At 43.7% G+C, this 18115-nt stretch overlaps 1 protein-coding gene across 2 annotated transcripts in view; it reads right to left on the reverse strand.

The window, feature by feature from the left end:
- The window catches only part of STARD8 (StAR related lipid transfer domain containing 8), a 102839-nt gene extending 87407 nt beyond the window's left edge, over positions 1 to 15432 (reverse strand). The window contains exon 1 of one of the 2 annotated variants that reach the window (XM_070759631.1): positions 15351 to 15432. The gene's annotated coding sequence lies outside the window, so the exon portion shown is untranslated. The remainder of the gene's footprint in view (positions 1 to 15350) is intronic. The other variant, XM_070759633.1, reaches the window with a different exon arrangement.
- Positions 15433 to 18115: the final 2683 nt, after the last annotated feature.

Consider the following 18115-nt stretch of genomic DNA (forward strand, 5'->3'; position numbering starts at 1 on the left):
TTATTCAATGGTGAGTATCAGTAATAATGGTGAGTAAGTGGTTGTTAAGGGAATGGGAAATGGTAATTTAGGAGTTTAAAGTGTTAAGGGAAAGCTTGTGATACCGTCCATAGCCAAAAATAGTGTATTTACTTCCACATCTCTACTTCGCGGAAATTCGACTTTCGCAGGCGGTCTCGGAACTCATCCCCCGCGAAAATCGAGGGAACACTGTATACATATACATACATACACACACACACACATATTCTACCATACATCAAATGATTACATCCCTATAAGCCAAACATAAAAAAGTAATAACCCCCCACCACCACCAAAAATACCTTGCTTTGATTTCAATCCAAATATCTTAAACACAACCAAAGCATAGCCCATAAAATAATCTGCTACAATGTCCTCCCTGTCAACGGCGACTTCTGCTTCAACCACAACAACACATGAGCACACAACAGATGCAAACTTAAAGCTTCAGACTCGACTGCAGGAAATACGACTTTAGTAACTGAGTAATTGATGCATGGAACTCCCTACCAGACTCTGTAGTATCATCATCTAACTCCCAAAACTATACCCTTAGATCAGTGTTTCTCAACCTTGGCAACTTGAAGATATCTGGACTTCAACTCCCAGAATTCCCCAGCCAGCATTAAAAAAAGTTCGGGTTTGGGTTCGGCATGCCGAACACTGCAAAGTTCGGCACGAGCCTGAACTTTGCAAGTTCAGTTCGCCCAACACTAGTCATGACCCAAAAAGAATGACAAAGGCAAAAAGGCCCTGGCTACAAAGGTTGCCCAGAAAGCAATGCACCACATTATTTTTTCTCAGCCTATAGTATTGGTACAATGCAAAACTTTAGATATACAGTACATTATTTAAATTGTCAAGAGTGTGTGTGCAAATTTTGCGTTTCTTCAGACAGATAGCGTAGCTGCAGCAGTGTTTCAAAATTGTGTCTGTAAGTGATGTCTTTATTCCCCAGGGCACCAGAGGGCCGGACGAGGAACAATGGTTGGAAGCTGACCAAGGAGAGATTCAACCTGGAAATAAGGAAGAACTTCCTGACGGTCAGAGCGATCAACCAATGGAACTGCCTGCCAGGGGAGGTGGTGAACTCCCCAACTCTGGACACCTTCAAGAGGAGATTGGACTTCCATTTGGCTGGGGTGCTGTAGGGTTTCCTGCTCAGGCAGGGGGTTGGACTCGATGACCTAACGGTCCCTTTCAACTCTATTAATAAAAAAATAAATAAATAAGCAGTATGTCGTCATTTAATTTCTCCCTGTGGAGAAAGAAACTGTTGGGAACATTCACAAACGTTTGTGTACAATTTATGGAGAATCTGTGGTTGACAGAAGTACGGTTAGTCACTGGGCACAGAGAGGGAGGCTATTGCAGAATGCAATGCAGTGCAGAAATGGCTTCGTGACCAGAATAATGAGTGGTACCGACAGGGACGGAGATTATGTGAAAAAATAGGGAGTGTAGAAGAAACATCATTCTTTCTTGTGTGTAAGTTTCATTGTGTTTAATAAATAATTGTTGAAGAAAAAAATGCAGTGCATTGCTTTCTGGGCGACCCTCGTATGAAAGGTGACCATGACCCTGCAGAAGCCCCAGGCTGAGGGAACTCTGGGTGCTATTACATCCCTTTGCAAGACAGGCAATAGTGAAAGAAGCATCAAAACAGACCTTTTTAGAAAAAGACTGCTGGTGTTACAACAACATCCTACATCATCTGGAAATCCCTGAATAATTTTCTCAAGTGGAATTCCCCAACTTCACTGTACAGTTGGTTATGTGGCTGAATTCCCATCATGGTTAATCTAAAACCACCATTTTTTTTCATTTCAGCCTGCTGTTTCCTTGCTCTGTCCGAACTCTGAACTTCTGTGTCAGGAAACCCTAGAAATCTTTTATGAGTGTCACAGGAAGGTTTTGAAACATGTCTCCGATTTCTAACACCCAGAACCAAGATAACTTTATTTATTTGTTCTGTCAGGTACACATTGGTGGTATACAAAGATGTAATAATATTTATGTACATGATACTAGTAAAAGAGAAACATTAGGCCAGGGGACGGAAGGCATGCTGGTGCACTTATGCACGCCCCTTACTGACCATTTAGGAATTGGGTGAGGTCAACAGTGGATAGTCTAAGGGTAAAGTTTTAGGGGTTAGGGGATGATACTACAGAGTCTGGTAGTGAGTTCCATGCATCAACTACTTGGTTACTAAAGTCGTATTTCCTGGAGTCGAGTTTAGAGCGGCTTACTTTAAGTTTGTATCTGTTGTGTGCTCTTGTGTTGCTGTGGTTGAAGCTGAAGTATTCATTGACAGCAAGGATGTTGTAGCAGATGATTCTATGGGCTATGTTCGGGTCGTGTTTAAGGTGACACAGTTCTAAGCTTTCTAAACCTAGGATTGTAAGTCTAGTTGTGTAGGGTATTCTGTTGCGAGTGGAGGAGTGGAGGGCTCTTCTAGTCAACTTTGGGAGGAATATCCTCTGCCCAACATCCAAAAGGGCATATCTCTTTAAAGTTCCGAGTCCCAAATGCCTGCAGAAGTTAATATAATTATGTGCTGTGACTTTGACAGAGAGGCAGCACAAGGAGGGTCATTGTGGCTCAATTATTAACTGGGCTGGGGGAGGGAAGACCCTTGACTTGATTGGAATGTGGTCTAGCTCAGTAGCGAGGCTTCAGCTGCTGTGGAAGGCAGCAGGACCGAACATAAAGGTTAATGCATTCCTTCTCCGTGCTAGCCTTGGTCCTCTGCCACGTCATTCCCAAAGGGATCCTTGCTCCCTGGAATGGTTAAATCCCTCTGTCTGCAATTACGAAAGATGAAATTGACAATTATTCTTATTAAGTGTTTTTAACAAGACCTACAAAAAGGGAATTCAATATTTGATCATCCATATCTTGACAGCAGAGAGGATGACCTATGCCCAGCAATGGAACAATGAACAGATACAAAAAGAGGGAATGATAATTTTAAAAAATTATGGACTGCACAGAAATGGCCATGCTGACAAGGAAATTAGAAGGGAAAGAGAATTCAGATTATTGTAAGATATGGGAAAATTTTTACAATTGGTTAAAATAAAAGAAACGACAAAGAAAGCACAATTAAATAGAAAGATGGCCTAAAAGGTTAATAATAGATAAAAGCAACTTTATTTGTAGTTTAAATAAAATAAATAAAATGTGCAAGCATAAACAATTAATCTTAATATGCAAAATGAAACTGTATTGGATCTGTAATAACAATTTTATGAATTATCTTTCTTTTAATAATAAAAGTTTAAATAATTTTTTTTAAAGACCTGTGCTGGCTCCCAAGACACCCCAAGTACAATTTAAGGTGCTGGTTGTCAACAGCTGCATGGGTTCACCTGGCGCACCAATTGCAGCCCTACCTACCCGGATCAGGAGGCTCTGCTCAGGGCCACTTGTGCCCTTATCTGCTCAAGGCTTGCTCTACATGGGGCTACCCTTGAAAAGCATTCGGAGACTTCAACTAGTGCAGACTGTATGTATGTATGTATGTATGTATGTATGTATGTATGTATGTATGTATGTACAGTGATCCCTCGATTAGCACGGTCTCGATTAGCGCGAAACGCTGCAACGCGGTTTTTCAAAAAATATTAATTAAAAAAATAAAATATTAAAAAATTAAAAATAAGTCCACGCTAGTTCTCTCTCTCTTTCTCTCCCTGTTGCCGGCGTGGTATATGAGAGAGAAAGAGAGAGGCAGAGGTCGGGCGCATTACCGGGAGGTGGAGGCGGCGTGGGGACGCTGGGTGCCGGGGACACCGAGGAGGGGGTGGACGTCAACTGCGGGCGGGAGGAAAGCGAATGCCACGGGGCTGGGCTCGGCTCCCCCCTCGGCTCCCCCCCTTACCAGCCCCGCCGTGGAAGGCTCCATTCTGTTCCCTGAATGGAGACCGCCGGCCGCTCAACCGAGGGATCACTGTACTTACTTACTTACTTACTTACTTACTTACTTACTTACTTACTTACTTATTTATTTGATTTTTATGCCGCCCTTCATCTGGGTCCTCATTTTACCCACCTCGGAAGGATGGAAGGCTGAGTCAACCTTGAGCCGGTGATGAGATTTGAACCGCTGACCTTCAGATCTACAGTCAGCTTCAGTGGTCTGCAGTACAGCACTCTACCTGCTGCGCCACCCCGGCTCATTCAGCTCTCCCCCAAATGACCCATATCTATACATTTATTCCTTTATGAAAAGTGTTAGACATGGGTTTACTATTGAGCTGCTTTTGAAATTTAAACAAAAAACTACAGTCTGTAATTGAAAAATAGCTGCTTAAAATACTGACTAATGTTTTTGTCTTTTAGAAGTCTTGGTGCCTCTGAAAATGATGTGCAGATAATGCTGCTGTGGTCAAAATTGAATGGAAAAGTCCATCAGGAGAAGGGGGAACCTGCCTAAATGTGGAAATGCAGATCACCTAGGAACACCCACATCACACCAACTCTACCCGAGCTGCACTGGCTTCCAATTGGTCTCCAGATGCAATTCAAGGCGTTGGTTATCACCTATAAATCTCTACATGGTTAAGGGTCAAACAATCTTCAGGATCATCTTCTACCGCATAGCTCCCAGTGACTGATTAGAGCCCACAGACTGGGCCTTCTCCAAATCCTGTCAGCTAAACAGTGTTGGTTGGCGGGGTCATGGGGAAGGGCCTTCTCTGTGGCGGCACCGGCTCTCTGGAACCAACTACCTTGAGAGATCCACACTGCCTCCATCCCACTGGCTTTCCGGAAAGGCCTAATTTGCCGGCAAGCTTGGGGCCGTGATCGATTGATGTATCTCTAGATCCAGCCTCAATAAGAATTGTACAACTGTATTAATTGGGGTTTTAAATTGTTTTACGTTGTTGTTTAGCTGTTGTAATCTGCTCAGAATCCTTCGGGAGTTGGGCGGCATACAAATTTAATAAACAAACAAACAAACAAACTTTAAACCCTTCGTGCCAAGCGGCTGGGTTACTTGCAGGACTGACTCTCAATGGTGGCTTATGCTTAATCTTACTAGATCTGGCAGTGTGGGCAGATGTCACATTTTGGAAAGGCCCAGGAAGTGGGCCTTCTCTGCCCCATGGAATTCCCTCCCTGAAAACATGGTATCAAGCCCACTGGCCTTTTGGAAGACTTGATTCCCCCTCCCCGGCACTGGGGCTAGACTCTCGGTCGAGGACTATTAAGCCATTCCCCCCCCTGTTCCCATTCCTCCTTTGAAAACCATATGTTCCATGGACCAAGAGCTCTCACAGAGCCAGCGTGAAAGACCGCAGCCTGCAAGGAGAAAAAGACCCTCTTTATCTATCCTTGGAACACCCCCGCTGCTCCCCGTAACTGGCCAGGCAAGACAAAGGCAAGTTTGAAAAAGCCGTCCCCTCCCCAGGAAACTTCCTTATAAGATCATCCAATATGAGTGGGAACGAGCTGACCCAATTCCAGCAGCAAATGGGAAAGCCCATCCTGGCTCCACCACCATCTGGAAAAGCTTAGGGAGAAGAGGTCAACAGATGGTCTTGGTTATTGATGGAAATTAAAATATGTTTTGAAAACGGGAAGAGGGCTGAACTCCTCAATACTCCAACACGGAAAACTGAATGAAAAATTAAAGCGATTAAACGATGTGGGATAAAATGAAAAAATACTCTAAGGCCGTGATGGCGAACCTATAGCATGTGTGCCACAGGTGGCACGCAGAGCCATATGGGGGGACACATGAATCGTTGCCCTATGTCAGCTCCAGCACGCATGCCCGCGCTAGCCAGCTGATTTTCGGCCTTGGGGAAGGCCATTTTGCCTCTGGAGGCATCAGGGAAGCTTCCCCAAAGCCTTGGAGTGCGAAAAACATCCCAACGGGCAAAACGGAAGTTCAGAAAAAAGGACTTCCGGTTTGCCCATTGAGCTGTTTTTTCCACTCCAGGTCTTCAGGAATCTTCCCTAAGGCCTGTGCAAATGTGCAGGGATGGAGGGGGGATTGTGCAGACATGCAGGGGCAGTGTGGATGTGTGTGTGCGAATGTGTGTGGGGAGGGAATGGTTATGGGCACATGCACATGTGCTAGCACACACACCCTCTTTTGGCACCCAAACTAAAAGAGGTTCGCCATCACTGTTCTAAGGAGTCAGAATTTTGCAGAACAGATATATGAGGCAAACACTATAAATGTCAGCATTCAAGAAAAAAAAAAAAAAGAAATCATCAATACTTGAGAATGTTGAAAAATGGCAGGTCTGAACAACCACAGTATTAAAAATAACTAAAACCGAGGGGCAATTTACACCTGCCACCCAAATTGAAATTATAAGTCATTTGTGATCAAAATGTCATCTAAATAGTTAACACAACACTTCCTTCCTCTCTAATCTTCTCTTCTCTTTTAACTTCTCACTTTTGTTTATCTATTCTTTAACTTATCTTCATTTTCTTTTCTCTTTAATTTATATCATTGTTATATTGTGTATTTTATGTTGTCTTTTTAATTTATATATTCAATAAAGATTTTTTTTAAAGAGTTATTGACTCATTTGTCTATGTATGACTGGACTGTTTAACTTGACTATGATATTTGCTAAAGTAAATACTGTTTTATACATTTTAATGTATCTGGTTTGTATGACCAACCATTACTCATATCTCCTGACTATCTACTGGTTATCTCCTAGGATTCCACTTTTCCTTTGCATGTGTGTGTCCTTGATAACTTAGGGATCACTCTGCATACTTCTTAACTGACTTCAACTCCCTTTGCTGGCTGAGGCACAAGTCCACAAGTCTTAAAGTTGCCAAGGTTGAAGACCCCTGGTATAGACAATTATGGTACATGCTAAAAGGTTCTTGTGGTTTGCTTCGGGAATAACTCTGCTATTTGCCAAACAGGTATAATAGGGGTTGTGTTGGCGTGGGATGATTGTTCCCCTGCCCAAAGTGAAAGTGCACCAGAGTGCCCACCGTCCCCTGTCCTGTAGTGTCTCCTATATCTCCTATATCTTCTCTTCTATCCCTATATCCTTTCTGCTATTCTCTCATAGTTATATTTTTATTCCTATATTTTCTCTTCTCTTCTTTCTTTAATACATTCCACTTGAGTATATCCTCTAGTTTGTTTTGTCCAATACGCAATAATACACAATGAAGGTTACTTCATTGTGTATTATTGTGTATTGGACAAAACAAACAAACAAGCAAACAAACAAACAAATAAAATAAGATAAAGTATTAAGTGTTCCTGGGGGGGGGGGAGGAACTGAAGAGTTCTGACTGAAAGGGAATGAGAAAGGGGGAAAAAGCAACATTGGAGCCCTGCAACTTTCCCCCTTTGGAAGGTCCAGTAAAAACATGTAATTTTGAGAACGTTTACATTGCTTGATTTACCCAAACCAAATGACAAAGCAAATGCACTTGGATCACCAAACGGTGGATAGAATTGTGAGGTTGAAAGTTGCTGGCTGAATGCTGTAAGAGGGATTTATGATGAAAATAAAGCATGTGTGGAAGTAAATAGATTACTTAGCATATGATTCAACTCTGAGCACAGAGTAAGAACATATGGATGTGTTAATATACCCTTGATGGACACATTTATGGTTGGTGTATAAAGAACACTTTCACTGCACCTATATCTGCATCATTAAAATTTACTATTACAATTTTGCAACTGATCTATTACCTTTTACCATATACACCCAATACATAATCAGACTATAAAGTCATATACTCCCGAAATGTCTGCCGTGTAGCAGACATATGTTTTCCTCTCCCCCATCTTCTTCCTCCATTTTCTCTTCTAACAAAGTTCTTTTTTCTTTATTATTTCCATTACTTTCTTTATTTGTTTCACATTATATGTATTATTTAAAGAAATATAATTGTTTTTCTTCGATTTTTTGATATCCTTCAAACTATGTAAAATTTATGATTTTTTCTTTTTTATTGTGTATCCTCACTCCCTTTCTTTTCCCCTTCCCCCCTTTTTCCTTTAATATTCAATAAACTATTATTTTTTTAAAAAAAGAATATGTGGAAGTAAATAGATTACTTAGCATATGATTCAACTCTGAACACAGAGTAAGAACATATGATTGTGTTAATATACCCTTGATGGACACATTTATGGTTGGTGTATAAAGAACACTTTCACTGTTGTTAGAGGTCTTAGTTGGTGACATAAAAGTACACATATTTTTGTATACGAAGATGCTGAGATGTTCGTTGAAAAGCCAAAAGTTGGAAACATCTCAACAAGGAAGAAACCTTTTAACCTATGTGGTGGTTATGCAAAAAGATTCATAAAGTTCTGAAACTCAAACGCAAATTAAAACCACAAATATTTTTACTACATATGTTCCCAGTGAAGATAAATGAAAAATATCCCAATGTGTTCACAATGTGTGGTGATGAAGGCGTGAGTGACTGTTCGAAGAGCTGTATGTAGTCTGGTCCTAAGCCATGTAGGGCTTTAAGGGTGATAACCAACACCTTGCATCCGGAGACCAACTGTAGCTAATGCAGTTTGCAAAGAGTTGGAGTTATACGGATGTACCTTGGTGCACCTACTATGGCTTGCCCGGCTGCATTTTGAACCAGTGTAGTCTCCGGACGCTTAAGGGTAGCCCCATGTAGAGCACGTTGCAATAGTCAAGGCATGAGGTGATGAGGGCGTGAGTGACTGTGCAAACAGACTCCTGGTCTAGGTAGGGCTGCAACTGGTGCACAAGGTGAACCTGGGCAAAAGTCCCCCTGGCCACAGTTGAGAGATGTTGATTTAGCCTCAGCTGTGGATCTAGGAGGACACCCAAGTTGCGAACCCTTTCTGAGGGGTTATATCTCCCCTCCTCCCAATACCAAAGACTGACAGATGGTATAGTCCAGTTATGGCAAACCTTTTTTTCATCAGGTGCCGAAAGAGTGTACGTGCATGCTATTGCACATGTGTGAGTGCCCACACCCATAATTCAATGCCTGGGGAGGGCTGAAACAGCTTCCCCCGCCTTTCTGAAGGTTGGAAATGGCCTGTTTCTCAACTTCTGGTGGCCTCAGTAGGCTCATGCTTCGCCCTCCCCAGGCTCCAAAAGTTTCCCTGGAGCCAGGGGAGGGTAAAAACGCCCTCCGCCACCCCCCCGGAGGCTCTCTGGAAGTCAAAAATGCCCCCCCCAGAGCCTCTGTGTGAGTCAAAAATCAGCTGGCTGGCACACACATGCACGTTGGAGCTGAGCTAGGGCAACGGCTAATGTGCCAGCTGACATGGCTCCGCGTCCCACCTGTGGCACCTGTGCCATAGGTTCACCATCACTGGTATAGTTTGTGGTGGGCAGAACCCATAGCCACTCAGTCTTGTCCAGGTTGAGCTTGAACCTGTTGTAGTAGTGAGACAATATTATTTTACTGAAAGATTAGTAGATGCTTGGAACAAACTTCCAGCAGACATGGTTGGTAAATTCACAGTCACTGAATTTAAACATGCCTGGGATAAACATAGATCCATCCTAAGATAAAATACAGGAAATAGTACAAAGGCAAACTAGATGGACCATGCAGTCTTTTTCTGCTGTCAATCTTCTATGTTTCTATGACATCCCCCCCCAAACAAAGAAGCTAGTCATATTCTTCTTCTCTTTAAAACAGTCTTTCTATTTTTTCCACGCCCTCACTCCGCCACCATCATAGCACGCGCAAACCTAACCACACACAGACATCAGCAGATCGAAATGTTTAACCACAAAAGGAGAAAATAGGCAGCAGCTCAACATTAGATAATAAAAAGGGCAACATTCCACTTTATTATTATTTTTTAAAATTAAAACATACACACATGAAAAACAAATACAACAACATACATTTGGGATACTTACATCCCATTTTCTATCAGAAGCTCTAACAGAGATATATACCTTTTTAAATTATTTTGTTAACGTTTCTGCGTGCACATTTTTATTTAAATTTCAAATAAAGACACTTTTGTCTGTTATTAATCTTTTAGGCTATCTTTCTATTTAATTTCACTTCCGTTGTCCTTTCTTTCTTCTAACCAATTGTAACATTTATCCCATATATTATAATAACCTGAATCCTCTTTGCCTTCTAATTTCCTACATGGCGATGGGACAAGGTAAGACAATATATGGCGAGTAGGATCCGAGACCAAGCTATAAGAAACAAGTTGGAATCACTCTATAATATTTCTCTCTTGGGTTTACTGGTGGTGGGGTATGATTGATTGTCTGGTGGTGATCACAATCACTGAGCACATGTTATATGCCATATGTTGTGTGTGTGTTCTATATTATAAAAATCAATAAAAAATTAATTAAAAAAAAACATGGCACAGGACCAGAATACCTTCGGGACCGCCTTCTGCCCCATGAATCCCAGCGACTGATTAGGTCCCACAGAGTTGGCCTTCTCCGGGTCCCGTCGACTAAACAATGCCATCTGGCAGGACCCGGGGAAGTGCCTTCTCTGTGGCGGCCCCGGCCCTCTGGAATCAACTCCCCCTACAGATTAGGACTGCCCCCACCCTCCTTGCCTTTTGAAAGTTCCTGAAGACCACCTATGTCGCCAGGCATGGGGAAATTAATATACCCCCAGCTACTATGGCTTTATGTATGGTTTGTTAGATTGTGTGATTGTTTTCTTTTTTATAATAATGGGTTTTAAATTGTTTTTAATATTAGATTTGTACATGTTGTATTATTGTTGTGAGCCGCTCTGAGTCCTCGGAGAGGGGCAGCATACAAATCTAATAAATTATTATTATTATTATTCCTTGTCAGCACTGGCATTCCACTTTAAAAACCAGTTTCAGAAAGGAGGAGAGGCGCAGATAATCCTTGGGAAGCTACAGATTACATAAAACTGAGAATAGGACATCTGTGGGTGGTTTGATGTTCCATGACCGAGTCAGTTAGGCGGGATCGGCAAGAGCTCATGCTCCAAATATGCCATTGAGACTGTGTCCAACACACACAAAAGCAACAACAACAACAACAACAACCAGCTTCCCTGTATCTGCCTTCCCATTTTGGAGACCTTTCAGACAGTCTCGAAGGGCCCCCAGCAGAACAGTACACACAATATCCCGATCCCCTTGGGCTGAAGGGAGTGAGGGGCTACTACGGGTATGGTCAGGTATGCAGAACTGGTAGAAAACTTTGGATTTTTTTTCTTTTTTTCCCCTTCTTGGCTCTGGGTCTGTTTTTTCCTTGCAGTAAATGAGGTTGAATGTGTATAATTTTAGAAGAGCTGTGCGTATGTGTGTGTGTGTGTGTGTGTGTGTGTGTGTGTGTGTGTGTACATACCCATACAGTTTATATAGTAGATAATGTATATTTTTGTGTGCCTGTGTGTAATGTGTATGTATGCATATGGCATAAATACATAGAATTAAATAGTATATTTTGGATGTTCAGTAAGAGTAAATAGCCGCCACGAGTCCTTGGCATATAAATCCAAGAAATAAATACACTGCTCAAAAAAATAAAGGGGACACTTAAAAAACAGAATATAACTTTAAGTAAATCAAACTTCTGTGAAATCCAACTGTCTGCTTAGGAAGCAACACTGATTGACAATCAATTTCACAGGCTGTTGTGCAAATGGAATAGTTGTGCAAATGAAATATTCAATGAGAATATTTCATTCATTCAAATCTAGGATGTGTTATTTGAGTGTTCCCTTTATTTATTTTTTTGAGCAGTATAAATAAAATAGATAATTGTATCTCTTTGAGGCGAGGAGAGGCCAGGCACCCTAACCCTTGATTTGAGTGATGTCAAGTTGGCCGCCTTTAAGCCAGTCACATGACCTTTAAGTCACTCCCAGTCACATGATCACCAAGACATTCCCACCTGGTCACATGAATGGCAAGCCACACCCACAAAATAAACCACATCCACAGTGTGATAGTAAAAAGTTTTGCAGCTCTTCATTGGCTGAAGGTTGGGGGGGGGGGGTATTGCCGTCCAAGGTGCACCAACAACAGCTTTGGCCGGGCTTCTGCCTGCGCAGGGTGGGAAACTCGCAGACTGGGTGAAACTACACTCAATAGCAGCGACTGTGAGAGGGATCTTGAAGTCTTGGTCAGTAGTAGGTTCCTTTCGGTATGGCTAATTGCACGCAACTTTGCGGTTCTGGCGCGCAAGCATGGGTTTGAACGCAATTTTGCTTCCTGCGCCTGTGCAGGTAGCAAAATCTCATAGGGGAGTATGTGCATGCTGGGAGAGTTTTGCGCCTTTGGAAGGTAACCCCACCAGCTAGCCACAGTTCACCACTATATCTAATTGAAGTCTTTAATGAAAAACACTGCAGTGGAATTTCTTATAAAATATATTTTATTTTTCTTCTTAGCAAAATGTTTCTCTAAATAAATGATCACCTTTACATTTAACCACTATAACAAACCGCCCACAATAATATCATACAACTCCTATTGTATCCACCATTATTACCACCCACAAAGCACTAACCATTAACCACTAACCACAAAACACAACCACACCCATGCAAGGGTGTTATTCTTTTAACATAGATGACTGACGGCAGAAAAAGACCTCATGGTCCATCTGGTTTGCCCTTATACTATTTCCTATATTTTATCTTAGGATGGATATATGTTTATCCCAGGCATGTTTAAATTCAGTTACTATGGATTTACCAACCACATCTGCTGGAGGTTTGTTTCAAGCATCTACTACTCTTTCAGTAAAATCATATTTTCTCACGTTGCTTCTGATCTTTCCCCCAACTAACCTCAGACTGTGCCCCCTTGTTCTTGGGTTCACTTTCCTATTAAAAACACTTCCCTCCTGATCCTTATTTAACCCCTTAACATATTTAAATGTTTCGATCATGTCCCCCCTTTTCCTTCTGTCCTCCAGACTAGAGATTGAGTTCACTAAGACCTTTCCTGATAGGTTTTATGCTTTTATATAGGTTACAGCCAATCAGGTTGCAGCAGTTAGCCAATCCATGATTACATACTGATTATGGCTTACACCAGCCTGTCCTATGGTTACAGACCATTTTCTTGCATTGTAATATTACTTCAAGAAATAAACCTATTTCAGATAGTGCATGCATGTTTCAGTGAGCTTTTTTGCTTGGATGCATGCGCGGAAGCAAAAAACCTCGCCGAAACATGCATCCCCGGGCAAGATTTTGCTACCTACACAGGTGCAAGAAGCAACATTTAACTTGAACCCGAGGCGTGGAACTGTGCGCATTTAGACATACCAGGAGGAACCCACTACTGGTCTTGGTGGACAGCCAAATAAATATGAGCCAGCAATGTGCAGCAACAGCCAAAAAGGCTAATACAATCCTAAATTGCATTAACAGAGGGATACAATGTAGGACTAGGGAGTTACTACGGAGGGACTACTGCAACGCTCTCTACGTGGGGCTACCTTTTAAGAGTGTTCGGAAACTTCAGATCATGCAGAATGCAGCCGCGAGAGCTATTGTGGGGCTACCCAGATTTGCCCACGTCTCTCCAACACTCTGCAGCCTGCACTGGCTGCCGATTAGTTTCCGGTCACAATTCAAAGTGTTGGTAAAGCCCTACATGGCTTCGGACCAGAATACCTCCAGTACCGTCTTCTGCTGCACGAATCCCAGCGACTGATAAAGTCCCACAGGGTTGGCCTTCTCCGGGTCCCATTGACCAAACAGTGTGGTCTGGCGGGCCCCAGGGGAAGAGCCTTTTCTGTGGCGGCCCTGGCCCTCTGAAATCAACTCCTCCCAGAGATTAGAACCGCCCCCACCCTCCTTGCCTTTCGTAAATTGCTAAAGACCCACCTTTGTTGCCAGGCATGGGGGAACTAAAATACCCCCAGGCTTATATAGTTTACACATGGTATGATTGTGTTGTATGGTTTTAATGTTGGGTTTTTAGAAGTTTTCAATATTAGATTTGTTATACTGTTATTATTTCGTTGTGAGTCGCTCCGAGTCTACGGATTAGGGTAGCATACAAATCTAATAAATTATTTTTTATTATTATTATTATTATTATTATTATTATTATTATTATTATTACTAATACCACTTTATAAAGCCTTAGTTGGACCACACCTAGAATACTACATTCAATTCTGGTTACCACATCACAAAAAAGACATTGGAAATCTAGAGAAAGTGCAGAAGAGAAAAACCAGGATGATAAGGGGACTGGAGACTATAACAGAGAAGTTATAGGAACTGGGCATGAGAGAAGGGAACTAGCAAAGAGAAGGACCAGGGGAGACATGATAGCAGTGTTCCAATACGACAGAGAGGAGGGGGACAGGTTGTTTTCCAAAGCACCAGAAGGCCAGACAAGGAATAACGGATGGAAGATGACCATGGATAGATTTATCCTGGACATAACGAGGAACTTTCTGACGGAGAGAGCCACCAATCAGTGGAACAGCTTGCCTGCAGAGTTGTGAGCGCTCCAACACTTACAAGGGGAGATTGGACTGCCACTTGTCCGAAATGATATAGGTTCTCCTGCTTGAGCAGGGGGTTGGACTAGATGACCTACAAGGTCCCTTCAACTCTAATAAATAAATAAATAGACCGAAGTCTCCAACCTAGCGCAGAGAATCTGCCGCACTCTAGGACACGAGAGGAGCGTACTGGGGAGCCTGAATGCCGGGGAGGTGTCACAAGGGGCTCCTCGACCGCAGAGCTGTCTCACTACTTAACCCAGCCGGACCTCAGCTTGAAGTGGCCGGACAACCGCTCCGGACGGAGCGGCTCCCGCCTGGCTCTTTCTTCTCCGAGACCTTCCGCGAAAGGAGCAGCTGGCCGGGCAGAAGGGAGGCTCTGCTGCGGTTGCCCCAACCGGCTCAGCTTCCGCACAGCCCCGGCCCAGCCCAGTCCCGGCCTCCCCCGCTTGGCCCCTTCCACCCAACGGCTTTGCGCTCCGACAGCCGCCTCCCTGCGCCGGGAAACGGAGAGAGCCGCGCGCTGCAGCCCGGCCGCCGGAGGGGCTTCCCAAGCGGGGCTACGCGGGATCTTCCGCCCGGGCGGGACGGAGGGAGCCGTCGGAGGCTCAGGGCAGGAGAAGCGCCCCGAGCTCTCCCCGGGAGCAGCTGCAGCCCAGCCCAGCCCGCCCGCCGGACGGGAAGCCCTCTCGGCAACCGATGAGCCCTGACGCCCAAGCTGGCCCGAGCTTCGGGAAGGGAGCCCCGCCGGGGCGTCCGAGGAGCGGGTTGGGTTGCCTCGAAGGGAAAGGCGGGGGGGGGGATCCCCGCGGCCGGTCCCTCCAGCGCCAGAGCCACGAAAGAGCCGTCCCGCTGCCCTCTCTTACTCACCCCGAGGCTGCGTCGGATCTCCCGGAGCTCCTTGCTGGGCGCGTCCCGCTCCCGCCGTCCTCCCCGTCCCGGCATGAGCCGTCAGCCGCCCGGTGCCGCTCCGGGCTCTCGTCCGAGCCAGCGCGCTGCTCTGCGCGTAGGTGGCCGGCCGGATGAGGCCGCCTCCCGCCCGCCCGCCCCCTCGGCCTCTCCACAGCGACCCGGCGCGGTTGGCCAGGCTGAGAGCTGCGCGAAGCTGCCGACTCGCAGGGCGGACCCCGACGGGGTTGCCGGATCCCTCCGGCCCAGAGGGGGCCCGCTAAGGTGGAACTGAGACGTGCGCTCGCCCCCGGGCTCTGACTGCTAGCGGAGTCCAGCGCAATTCTGCTCCTGCACCTGGGCAGGTAGCAGAATCGCGCGCGGAGACGCAGGTGCGCCACGGGTAGCTTTCTGGCTTGGCAGCCTGGCCCAAGGGGAGGGGGGAGCGGAGAGTTCTGTGTGAGTGGCAGGTGAGTGCGCACCTGAGCACCGTTCCATTTGTGTGAGCAGCTCACCCACCGTTTGTGCGGGCTATTTCCAAATGGCCTGGAGGTTGGGGGACCCCTGTCCTGGACTGTGAAGGGTTGGTTTTCTTCACTCTAGTATTCCTACTCTAGGAAGACATGCTTGCTTAGGAAATAGCCTAAATCTCTGTTCTAAACCAAAAGCACCTGTGACATCCAACAAAGTCAAAATAATATTAATAATAGCATTTGTTGTATTCTATGTTGAATACAAATACAACATTATTATAACAGAATAATATTTGTTGTATTCAATATTGTATGCCACCCTGGAGCATAGAAATCTAAATAAATAAATAAATAAAAAGATAAGTAAATAGGTAAGTAAGTAAGTTAAAAACGGATAAGAATCCTATTTACATAACTAATATATTAATAAAATTGAACGGGTCCAAAGACGGGCTAAAAAAATGGTGGAAGGTCTTAAGCATAAAACTTATCAGGAAAGATCCCTTCCTTTCTGTTGAGATATTGGAGCACTGCTATCATGTCTCCCATGGTCTTTCTTTTCACTAGACCAGCTATGGCCACTTCCTGCAACCATTCATCGTATGTTTGAACCTCCAGTCGCCACATCATCCTGTTTGCTCTGAAATGTTTGCTCCTGTTTAGTAGCATTAAGGTAAAGCAGCTGAGTTAAATCCTGATTTAGTCCTATTTGAGTAGATCTGTTTAAATAATTGGGAGGTGTTAGTGTGAAAGTTAAAAAAAAACTTTCTGGCATTAATATACTGCCATAATGTATATATTTCCAATTCCTTCTATTTCTATGGGTCAGGCACACATGCACAGAAATACATAGCAAACAATATATATCATCTGTTTGCTGTTTGGCAAATTGCTGGAAGGCATTTTTTCCTTGTTTTCCTCCCCCCCCCCGAACTAAGGTGTGTCTTATACTCTGGTGCATCTTATACTCTGAAAAATACAGAAAAGATCTGAAAAACAAAAGCCAGCAGGCAAGCAACAGCCTGCTAATTGTAGCCCAAAGGAGGAAAGGATAAAAGAGGCAGAATATCTGACTGGTGATTAGTACTACAGTGGTACCTCTACTTACCAACTTAATTGGTTCCATGACCAGGTTCTTCAGTAGAAAAATTTGTAAGAAGAAGCAATTTTTCCCATAGGAATCAATGTAAAAGCAAATAATGCGTGCGATTGGGGAAACCACAGGGAGGATGGAGGCCCTCTTTCCTCCCAGGAGATTCCTAGAGAGGCCCCATGGAGGCTTCTTCCTGCCTTTTCCGGTTACAGTTTCGGAAAATGGTTCTTGAGAAGAGGCAAAAAAATCTTGAACACCCGGTTCTTATCTAGAAAAGTTCATAAGTAGAGGTGTTTTTAGGTAGAGGTACCACTGTATTGTGAAAAAGATCCAATACCACAATGTGGACATCGTATCACAGATTTTAAACAAAATGACAAAAGAATGGTGCTTTTGCCTCTGAATAGGTTTCCTCTAAGCAAATGATCAGATTTGTATTTAAACATACGTTTTGCAAAATGCAGAAAACGCTTGAAAATTAGGAAGGAGAGGCTGAAGAATGTGAGTGGGTTGGTGGGAATTTTGGTTATTTCAGGAATTGAAATGGGATGAGGCCCTGTTGGAGTGCCTCTTTCTGGACACCTCTTTGGGGGAACTAAATGACAATTTCAAATCATTTTTTTAAAGAAAGATTGATATGGTTTTTCTAGTATCTGCCTTAAGGTTGTAATAAACTGATTTGAATAGCTATTTTTAAAGACTTTGGGTATAAAACGATGGGTGGTGGTAGTGTTGAAATGTCTACAGACATTTGTTCTTCTTTGTGGGGCAGGCACTTGAAAAATATCCACTTGGGAAAAGCATTTTAAAAAGGTAAATAAATTTGTAAAATAATGATCAGAGAACTTCCATTTTATTAATATGAAATGCACCTGCTGTATTTTTTAGAGTACAAGATGCACCTTAGTTTTTGGGGAGGAAAATAGGGAAAAGAATCTGCTTACCAGATATTCAACTGGCTAGCATCCTTAGTCTGGTCAGCTTGAGCACATTATTTTATCCCCTGGTTAGGGCTTTAAAAAGCCTTATTCAGAGAGAGTAACAATGAAAGAGCTTGGAAGCCAGTAAGAGCTAGGAAAATCATTAGCACCTGGTTAGGGCTGGAAAGAAACATTCGGAACAAGTAGAGCAATGAAAAAACCCCTGCAAAGACTTGGGGCTTATAAATCATTCTTCACAAA

Source organism: Erythrolamprus reginae, chromosome 8 (genome assembly GCF_031021105.1).
Source record: "Erythrolamprus reginae isolate rEryReg1 chromosome 8, rEryReg1.hap1, whole genome shotgun sequence".
NCBI lineage: Eukaryota > Metazoa > Chordata > Lepidosauria > Squamata > Dipsadidae > Erythrolamprus > Erythrolamprus reginae.